This window comes from Miniopterus natalensis, chromosome 3 (assembly GCF_054644295.1).
Source record: "Miniopterus natalensis isolate mMinNat1 chromosome 3, mMinNat1.hap1, whole genome shotgun sequence".
Lineage (NCBI taxonomy): Eukaryota > Metazoa > Chordata > Mammalia > Chiroptera > Miniopteridae > Miniopterus > Miniopterus natalensis.
Window position 1 is genome coordinate 9208407 of NC_142083.1, and position 11267 is coordinate 9219673.

Consider the following 11267-nt stretch of genomic DNA (forward strand, 5'->3'; position numbering starts at 1 on the left):
ACCTGCGGCCTTTTACGCAGAGTTGTTTTCAGAGAATGTTGCACTGGAATAAACTTGACATTTATTTATATCTTTTTCTCCGTAAAATACACTTAACAGAACAGACAAAAAAAGACACCCACACTGGATTTCCCTTGGGTTTGTGTGGAGTCGTTGTTCCATAGCCCTCTGTTCAAGGTTGGATCTCTTCCTTCCTCAGGAGCTCAGGAATCTAAGGGCAGCGCTGAAAGTAAATTGTGTGTTTCTAAGGAGAAAATTTTTGAAATGTCCATATTTTCCTCCAGGTTCTCAAATGTGGGACCCATGCGGTGGCCCAGGACACCCTGAATGCTGCTCCTCTGAATGCTGCTCACAGGGTTGTGTGAGCAGGTGCTGTGGGCCAGCCATTGTGTTGGGTGTTTCACATCCTGTTTGCTCTTTGAGAAACCCTTTGAGGTCTGATTGTAGCCTCGTTTTCTATAGGAAAGGGTCTCAGAGAACTTGAGTAACTTGCCACCCCTTTGTTAAGTGGCAGGCCTGGGATTCACCCCAAGCCTCTGACCCCTCCGCTTATGGCTTTGCTGTCTTCCTGTGAGGATTTCAAGTGCTGGGTTGGGTTCATCTGCAGCTCAACTCCCCAACTGCAGCTGTGAACTTGGCTGCGCGTTACATCCCCTCGGGGGAGAGTAGCAGCCCGGCTAATGTGTTTGTGTAAATAGTCTTGGCTGATGCATGGCAATGTCACCTCTACAGAACCATAGGAAACAGAAAGCTCTGTTCTGCCCCTGCCAATATGTTAAGATGAAAACACCACGACCTGTGCTAATAATGGCAAAATTTGCACAAAGCCACACCTGTCCAGCCTGGCATAGGCCCTTTAAACACAGCCACCACCACTGTAGCACGAGTTAGCATTCCCAAAAGGGACAGTGGCCTGGAGAAACTAGTCCCAACACAAACCCACACCTCACCCAGGAACCCACTTGGCCCCCTGACTTTGCCACTCATTTGCGTCTCATGGGCCAACCCTGTCCCTGAGATCTGATACGCTTGGGCGCTTTCTGGATGAGTGACGTAAACTCGCAGAGGCAATTGTGCCCTCCTTTCTTGGAAAAAATACTTTGTAAAAATATTTACAATCCTAATCTTCTCCCTCCCTAATGCACTGCTGGCAGGAGGGATCAATGGATTCTTTGGAAGGCAAGTTGGCAGGGGCTGTTTTACAAATTCACTGCAGAGGAATTTATTCTATGTGAGGAACAGATAGCTCAGAAATACAAGCTCTTCTGCCACCTCTCCCCAGTTTACTGTGGAAAGGTGGCGACTACTTTGTGGACACCCAGAGCGTGGGGTGTGAAGTCATCCCCCCAAGTGTATCTGATGCTGCCAAGCCCCCTCCATTGCACAGGCCATCGTGTGAATGCAGGAGTTGCTGGGGAACCCACCCCTCTGGGGTGACCCCCACACTGATTGCACTTCCTCTGGGCCACAGAGGGGGGGACGTGAAGCATATCAGACCAGCCTGGTTTCCAAGTAGCAGAAGGAACTAGAGCTGGGGGAAATTCCGTTAAGTCTCCCCCATGCCACCTGCCGTGGCTGAAGAAGAGGGCCCTGAGGCTTCCAGAGCCCACCTGGCTGGCATGCGCTGTCCTCATTTGCCAGACAGCCTTCCATTTAGCACTTCACTAAGCGTATCCACAAATATTTACAAATGACACTGCTTAGCGTACAGAGGGTTGTGTGTCTTTGTGTTCTTGTGTATTTTATTTTTTTTTGGTCTTGTGTATTTTAAGTCTTCAGAATCCATTAGGTGGTCAAGCCCCTTGGCAGTTCTAGTTCTTTCCAGACATGCCTTTGTCTCCCAGTACTCAGTTTCTTTCAGCAATAGAAAAGTTTTCTTTTTTTTAAAAAAAAAGATCTGTCCCCTCCCCCTTAACTCCCGTTCCACCTGTATTGTTCTTCTTGCTCCCTTATGCTGTGTCCTTGACCTTCTTTCTCCTTTCCCTTTCACCGTTCCCATTCTCGGCTCCCCTGCTACATCTCGTAAGTCAGAAACTGCCCTCCAAATACCATGGGTCCCACTGTCTGTTCACGGCAAGGGCTGCTCCCACCCTGGCTTGGCAGATGACATTTCCCAGAGTATCCCAGCAGAGGCCGACCCGTCTGACCCAGATAATGCTACCAGTTAAAATAATCCTGGCTCAGGGCCCACGGGACTCGCCAGTCATTATGCTGTATTGGAAAGTAAAACTGATTTGGCAGCCTCATTAGATTATAATCAGCTCAAATCTTCCCTTCTGGCTTCTCTGGGCATGATATGTGTCCCCAAGAGCAGCAGAGGGGAGAAAACCACACCCCCCAGTTTTCTGTACTTCTAGGCTCTGGGCTCAAATTAAATACTTACTCTGTTAGAGCAGAGAATGACTCATTGGCCACGATGCTGCCTATCACCTTAAGTGGGTTTTGAATTTGTTTTGGAAGCTACTAGAGAGCTCTAGGGTAGCATCTACCATCTTAGAGTGTAGTTTCAGGGCACAGATTGTGTAGGCCAGTGGATGCTGGGCCAAGAAGCCTGGACCACATTCTGTAACAATAGTAATACTAGCTATCAGTTGCTGGATGCTTATTAAATACCAGACCCCATCCTATATCAACTCACTTAACCCTCATATTAATCCTATGAAAGATGTACTATATCATCCCCATTTCAGGAGGAGGGCACTGAGGCACAGAGAGGCTAAGTAACTTGCCCAAAGTAACAGAGCAAAGAAGTAGCAGGATCAGAATTGGAGCCCAGGCAGACTGGCTTCAGAATCCGTGCTCTTGATAGTTCCATAGGCCACAATCTGTAGTCAATAGGGGGCTTCGGAAGGTTGGTAAGTAAGCGTAAGCTTGAAGACAATGATGCTCAGGAAGAGACATTTGGAAGCAGGGAGCTGGAGTGCTTGATGGATGAATGAAGAAATCCAGTAAGAGTCTCTTGTAATCAGTCCTGTTATGAAATCTTAAAGTCTGAATGAGGTGGACGCAGTGAATACGGGAAGCTATGGACAGGAGAGATGGCGTGGAGAACTTACTTGAGCTAATTTGGGACTCAGAGGCAGAAGCAGGGCCTGTAATGTTCAGCCGTGAAAGAATGGCGGGGCCATGGCCAGACGTACAGGTGGCAGGAGTGGCCTCTGACGTGTGTGGCCCTGAGACCAGGTTGGGAAGAGTTCTAGGGTGCAGAGATCAAGCCTCCTCCCACCTCCCACATCTGCCCCCCGCAGGAGGGGTGCTGCGGAAGGTCAGGTACACTCGGGAACCGGCGTGCTAGAGGGCGAGGCTCTACCTGGGAGAAGTGACTATAAACGGGACCACCTTGTGTCCCCGGTCTGTCCCAGGATGATGGACAGTCAGGTTCCGGCCATTACCCGAGTGTGCCACCCCCTTCGAAGTCCTTGTGGGTGAGACCAGGGCAAAGAAGCTTGGGGGGCTACCTCAGGGGAAGGGCGTGCTCCCATTTTCGCACATCCCCATATTTCCTCTCTAGGACGCGGTGAGGGCCAGGGAGAAATGAGCCAAGCAGCAGTCTATTCAGCCTGCCCTTTTTCTGGGTCGGGTTCTAGGGGGCAAGGAATTTGGGGCCCAAACTCCAGGCTGTGCTGAAGACTATGCGTTTGTGCTCAGACAGGGTCCTCCTCTTAATCCAGAGCAGAAGTCCTCAGTGGGGCAGGATTTAAGGATTCAGAATCTGCCTTTATCAGCCATAATATTGATTTGTCTTATCAGATTTAACCCCCCTTTCTAGTTCTCTCATGTTCTAACCTGCTTCTGTCTTCTCATTTCAACAAGATACTGTACTCAGTGGTGATAAATATCCTTAAAATATTTGGTGCAAAGAGCTAAGAGGAACTATGAAAATAAAGACATTTCCCCTTACTTTACAAAGTATTGTGGTGCCCGATAAAAATAAAGACATTTCCCCTTACTTTACAAAGTATTGTGGTGCCCGATAAAATGATGATATCTGAAGCCCTGATTTTAAAAAGCTATCATTGCCAATAAATAAATGAAAACTAAAGGCTACGTGAATGTTAATAACTGGGAAATGTAGGTATCATTATTCTTGAATGACACATGTTCACACTTCATCCTTTTAATTAACAAAATTATTTTTTTTCTTTTGTCATTTCAGCAGCAGACATTCTAGGGTAAGAGAACAAGATCTGGATTTATGTCAACAGGATTTTTAAATTTCATCACTGGGTTCAAATAGTGTTTTCTTAGTGTGAAGGCAGATGGCAGGAGACTTTATTTGTGGTCAAAGACATTGACCACAAATGTTGAGAGTGACCCTCTCTTCAACAGGCAGGCTTGAATAAATTCATGAAGTGACTTAGAATATAATATGCCTCCTAGAACCTGATTCATGGCAGGTACTTTTGTTAACAAAATTTATACACTAAAATCCAGTGAATCAGAGGAGCTAATTTTCATTCTGACAAATCATATTTATTTAAAAATATATATTTTTTGCCATTGACCACATACCTGGAGATTAGGTTTATCTTGGAAAACTCAGTCTGTGAGTCAGAGTTTGCCTGTATCTCATATTTTAGCTGAAAAATGTTTTCTGATCTGATTTTCAAGACCTCAGTGTGTTTCAAAGAACTATTTGGGGGAGGTAACCAAATCCTGGTTGGCTGTTAACCTTGTTTATCTATTAATTGTAATTTTGGTATCTTTGGCGATGCAAAGTTTTAATGGCATATTGTCCTGAAAGGCTGTTGGAAACCATAAATCACTTTGCAAATGAAAAAGGGTAATGTTGTAACTACAACACACAGCATTGTTACAAAGCCATTTCTTCTACATTCCCAATGGAAATTAGGCCATTAGGTTAAGTCTTCCCTGATGCCAGAGTATTCGTTGGATAACTATGGTTTTGGAAACAAAATGGGATACCCACGAGAAAGTTACAGAGGCCATACACGGGCGTGGGAAAGAACTGAAAGACGTACGTGTGTGTTTGTGGACTTAACCATCCTGGTCTACTCTTATCAGTGAGCTTCTTAGATTGTAATTCCTTCGTTTTTCTTTTCTTCTCAGTTTCTTTTCACGCCCACCAGTACCTTGCCTCCGATGTACAGAGTGAGGAGGAGTAGGTGACACAGTGCCAGAACTGGCTGAGAGCTCTAAACGGGACAAGGCAGAGGTGATGTGCCCCAAGGAAATCTGCCTGGCCACTTAGGACCACGCAGGTCTCTATAGATAGAGGATTTCAAACCTTAGTGTGATGAGAATCTCTTGGTTCACAATCACCTTGTATAAAACTCCCAAACCAAATTCTGATACATTAAGTCTGAGATGGAGCCCAGGAGTCTATTTTCTTAAGAATCATTTCAGGGGACTCTAATGCAGCTGGTTGAGGACCAGTTTGAGAGACACTGCACAGAGTCCTACCTCCATGGCAACCTAGTGCTCAAGAAAATTGATTATAGCTATTGAAGTCCCTATTTCTCTTTGTGTAGAAATAATGTAGTTTGCCTCATAAGTACAAATAAGTGATTTGTCTACTGATTCCTTCTTCCCCAAGTTGGGGAGATGCTAGGTGAGAGTGGATATTCTCAGAGATGTCATAGGATCACAATGACCAAAGAAGCAGTGTGGGAATTTAGATCTAAGCTTTCAATACCCTGCCCTTGAATCGTTTTTTCTGAATTGACTCGTTAATCAATAAGAAACCACCAGAGTAAACTAATTAGTAAATAAACAAACTCAGGAAAAGCACAGAGCTTGACACACAGTAGCAGGGATCTAGTTAATCCTGAAGGAGCAATGCAAAGAGTGACTGTTCAAAGAGTTGCAATGCTCCAGAAGCTATGAAAGCACAAGGGGGGCGGGGGTGGTGGTGGTGTCCCAGCTTCAAAACGCTATTGCATAGCTTTAATAAATATGTTTAGATTCTTATGATTCTGGAGGTTCACATGTAAAAGATCCAAGTGGGACACAGTGTAGACAGCACAGAAATGTGTTATGTTTACCTTCAGTAGGCACTTGGAGGAAAATGGAGACTTGCGTCCCAGAGCTTAGATATAGGCTATTTGGCAAATGTTTCTTATGTATCTACTGTGTGCTCAGCATCGAGCCCAGAGCCACAACAGGTGTGACTCATGTTCTGTGTTCACTGCTAACCAGACAGCTGCCTTGCATAGCCCGGAGTCAAACTGAGGCTCCCTTTCAGTCCCTGGGTATAGTGTACAGACGTGAGCAGCTTTCTAGTGTCCTGGCTTTGATTCCTATGTAAGGGGCCCACTCCATCCCTCAACCTGAAGAGAATAAAATGCCAACTAATGCTGCAGGTCACTGATTTCTAGTTCAAAACCTCAAAAAAAATTAATGAAGAGCACTGACATACTTGAGAAGGAGGCACGTAACCCCAGGTGTTAAATAGTGTGTGGGAGAAAGCATCAGGGCAATGGGCAAGACATGGACTTGGGGGTCCCTACACTTGAATACAAATCCTGATTCTGGCACTTCTTGCTCTCTCGGAGCCACAGTTTCCTCATCTCTTAAAAAGGAGTGATTCTACCCATCTCATCTGGTTTATGTAACAATTAATAATATGCAAATGCGTGATAGCACAGGGCTGGCACGTAACGGGCATGGGAAGTACAAAACGCTCCTTTCTTCTCCTTGACCTCCTATAGCTGCCTGGGCCTTCAGGAACTATAATCTCGGTTTTGGCAAAACCTCACATCAAGCAGATAGTACATTATGAACTTTTCTGAGGTGAGGTGTGGGGAGGAGCCCTGTGTCAGGGTTCTCTATAAATCCAGCATAAAATATTCAAGTTCTAAAAAGAGAAACCACCGTCTCTCTACAAGCGTGCCTTAGCCAGGATTCCTTCCAGAAAGTCTGAAACAAGGGCTTGTATGCAGTAGTTTATTTTGGGAGGTGATCTCAGGGAACTGGAGCGGGGGGCTGAGAAGGGAAAACAGGGAAAGAGGGGAAGTCAATACCTACAAAGTTTGTGATCAGTTTGGTCACAGCTGTGGGGATCTGGAGCCTGATCCTTCTGGAACGATCTGAGAGCTATGGAGAATGCATCTCAGATATGTCCACTCAAGGGACACAATGGGGCCGGCACCCACAAGCTCCCATCCCGGCTAGTCAAGGGTTGCCCCCAGGGGTTAACTCCCTCACATGGCCAGGTTTGCACAAGAGCTGAATGGTTCTCCTAGGTGTTCCTGGCAGGTGTCTAAGACGCCCAGGCAAGCATGTGGCAGAGTGAGGTGCACCCAGGAAAACCGGAGTCAAATATTAGTTCCAGGGAACGTGAAATGGACATGACCAAGTCCAATACTGGGATCAAAGGAAATGCCCGTCACCAGAAAAATGAGCAGGTCTGCCTCTCCCTTCCAACCTCAGATATCTTCACTGTTTACAAAAGTAGCCCCTGGAATATTCTTCAGCTGCCTGCCTGTGGCTTTGGGTAGCCTCGCTGGTCTCTCCCTTTCCCGAGCTTTGACATGTGCAGTCTCAATAACTTAGCACTTGACGACATACTCCCTTCCTTGTCTTCCAATTTCTTTATATGTTCTCATCATGTCCCGTTTCCCTACAACAGACACAGCTCCTTGGGTAGCTGGGATGGGCTCTTCTAATTCTTTTTTATCCTATCAGCACCCAACTGTGCTCAGCAAAAACCTGTTGACTGAAACTCACTTGAGAGATGATAAATCCTTTCTCTAGAAGCACAATTATCCTTTCAGGGGCCTGTGGAGACTTCTTACTTCCTAATTATATTGAGACCCTCACCGATTAATGGGGCTTGGCAAGCAACGTCTTTTCCGAGGGCCAGGGAGCTGGGAGCACCGCGCCATGAGGGTGTTGCAAGGCTTTCATCAGCAATTCATTCTGTGCTCTTCGAATCTGCTTTTATTTCAATTGCTTCGCAGCCAGTAGCACCCGGTAGGATGTGTATTTAGACGAGACTTCGAGCCTCCTGTTGAAGCTTTCTGGATACAAAGAAACACAAGTGCACTGGTCCTTTCTCTGCCCACCCTTTTCCCTCCCTGCTTTAGCCCTTCCCAGCTGTAGAAACCGTGTCTGTATGAACAGCGACTAGCCAGGTAGGACTGGGGGGGGGGGGGGGGGGGGGCCGAATGGAACTAGTATTCTCTGATTCTCTTAGCTGGTAAAAAAGGAATCTTCTGTGTATCTTAGTGTGAACTTGGAGCCACTTCCATGATAAATATTTGCGGCTGCCACATTTAGCTGGCAGGTTGTGCAGGGCACGACTCTCGGGAGGCGCTCATGTCGTGGTCACAATGAGCGTGCACTCGGAGGAATGCAGCGAATCAGCTGTGTGGCCGCAAATGGTCCCGCCTGAGCCCCCCTCCAGTCCTACTGGATCAGAATCTCTAGGGAGGGGCCCAGGAGTCTACACGTCAACACATTTCACTGGTTCCTAGTAACGCTAAAGTTTGAAGCCACTGCTTAGGATGTAGGTTTTAAGGGAAGGATACCCCGGAAGGAAAGAAATGTGGGAAATTATCTCAGTACCGATGCCATCACTGGCTCCTCCGCTTCCCAGGCTGAAATGTTCACGGATAACTCAGGGAATCGCCGCCATTCAGACTATGGCAGCCTGCTGGTGACCCGGCCGTCCTTTCGTCTCTTTCTCAGTAGGCCTCTGCTGCTTTTCTGTGTGCTTCTCCATCCCAGCTTTCCGAGCAAGAGGTTCCAATCCGGTGGGGCTGTCACCTCCCAACAGGGAGTCCTCCATTTAGGGAGCATCTCAACTCAAGTTGTCTTCTTGGCGTGTTCTTGCTCATGTTTGCCTTACACACACGTGGTTGCCTTTGGCCTGGGCCTTCATCTTGGCTTCAGCGGCCATCAGCTCTGGCATCTTAAGGGAGGAAGAACTACCCATGACTACTTTTCTCTGAGGGGAACCATGGGCCTGGCCAGTACTTAGTGCTTCATTGTTTATGAGGACAGGCAGGAAGTGTAATTATTCAATATACCATCCAGATGCCATGTCCATAATAATAAAAGCGTACGTATATATTGGGTCCCACGCTATGCCAGACATTTATTTCAAAGCATTTGATTAGCATTCATACATTTAACCCTCAGAAACAACATTTCTATGGTAGATGCTATTATTGTCTTTATTTTACATATTAACAAATCGAGGCATAGAAGTTGTCCAATAGTTTATAAATGGTGGAGCCACAATCAAAACCTACACAACATAGCTCTGAAGCCAGTGTTCTTTATGACTGTGTGGGCCTGACAACAGAGGGTCATTGTGTGTGCGTGCGTGTGTGTGTGTGATGGGGGTAGACAGTTATAAGGAGAAGACTGCAGGGCACAGATTAGTTCAGAAAGGCAAGAATGTGCAGAAACCTCCACTGGTGTGTGTGGGGGAGGGAGTCAGAAGACAATGACAGACAGATGTCACAAAGCAATGAGACACAGCTGGGTTGCCTTGGGGCCACAGAGGATTCTAGCAAGAGATTTTGAGGGGTTTCTCTACTCAAGTCTTCCCTGATAAAAAGGAGTAGAAATGGCATCTCATGGTTCCTTTTCAAATAAGGCCATATTACTCCTTCCTTTGGAGCCTTACACCTGCATCCTAGCCAATACCCCTGGGGCCTAGCACCATTTGACAGATAAACCTCGAGAATTTAGGGTTAGACAGGAAGTTTAGATTTGAGTGTGTTTAAGGAAAGAAGGCAGAGGGTGGTTATGTGTGGACTGCCTAAAAGCATAAGGTTTCCAAAAAAAAAAAAAAAAAAATTCGTACTTCTCACGTGAAGTAGGAATGTGAGAAGGTAAAATGCTCCGCCCAAAGCTCTGAGGGCCCAAGCCCAGAGCAGCTACTAAGCTGTAATCCACTCTCGGCTAAAGATTGAGGCAATTATTCCAGTAATTCAGGAGGAAGGGGAGCTATTGAATTACTAGAATAATTATCTGCATTTCCTTTCTTTCCTTTTTTTGTTTGCAGACACACATTTGCTCTGCCCATGTCAGCATGTGCCGCATTGCAGGGTGGGGGCCGCCTCCTAAATCATTAACTTTTTAAGAAAAGCACAGTCATCATTGAAATATCATTTTGGGGGACACATATGGGTCTTGTCAAGGTCTCCTTGGTGATTCTGAAATGGAACCTTTCCTCTTTAATTAGCTACTTTTCTCTTTCAATCAGTGGCTAAGGAAGTAACAGGGAAGGCCTGACTTGAAAAGCAAGTGGCTATTTAGAATTATTCCCAAGTCACAATCAATTTCTTTTAGGTCAGGAGTGCGTTTGCTCAGTCCTGACTCAAGGCAGGGGGATGGACAGAATAATTGTCGCTTTCCCAAATTCTGAGTAGGCTGGGGGCCTGTGCAAAGTGTGGGTTCTGGCTCATACTTGGCACACTGTGTGACTGGGGTATTTACACACCCCAGGCCAATAAGTCTTGGTGCTGAGAACAGAATCTGAAGGAGGGGCTGCAGTTCTCTGGGACAGTTGTTCCTCTGAAAAACATTCACAAAGATGTTCTCTGTTTCAGGCAAAATGATGACTCTGGAGACTTTAGGAATCTCGAGACAACTGAATGCAGGATAAGAAAGGGGATATCTTGGAGAAGATAGGCTGTTCACCCCCACTGGGACTCTCCTCTAAGGCACATTATTGACTTCAAGGCAAGAGGCCATGAAAGTGTGCCCTCCCTTCAGAGAGACAACACTGTTTTCTGAAGTGAACAGAGAAAGTGGTCTTTTGGTTCCCTATATCAGTTTCCAGAAATGAGTGTATTGTACAATGTACTTCAACCTACGATGCGACCAAATATAATTTACTGTTACTCAGATGATTCAGAAGACCCGCTGGGATCAAGACAAACAGCAAATATTTCCAGCTGCAGCTGCGTGGAGGGGCCCCTTCCCAGCGACGTCTAGCAATGAGTCAGAAAAATCAGAAGAAATGGCCCTTTCTGTTATATTTATCTAATGTGAAACAATCGTTCACTCAGTTGGAATCGATAGTTTACTGCGACTGCAAAGGGGATGCACAGGTACGTGAGGAATGGAAACGAGTGTGAGCAGTGAACTCATTGTAAAGAGAGTGACATCTACATAGGTCCTTGGTCAGAGCTTAAGACAGGGACTCAGGATTGGGAGTTGGTGATGAGTTTGGTAGATCTTTCCCCCACGTCCACCCACCTCCCTTCTAATATGCCTTCCTGCACGGTAATGCCAGGAGAGCCAGATACCATGTTTCCCCAGCTGTCCTTGCCCTCGGGGCTCTGGAT

At 46.2% G+C, this 11267-nt stretch overlaps 1 long non-coding RNA gene across 1 annotated transcript in view; it reads left to right on the top strand.

Moving 5' to 3' along the window:
* Positions 1–10815, top strand: part of LOC148093433 (uncharacterized) — a 52329-nt gene extending 41514 nt beyond the window's left edge. Inside the window, exon 3 of the long non-coding RNA XR_015714209.1 lies at positions 10527–10815. This is a non-coding gene — a long non-coding RNA (uncharacterized LOC148093433). The remainder of the gene's footprint in view (positions 1–10526) is intronic.
* The last annotated feature ends 452 nt before the right edge of the window (positions 10816–11267 follow it).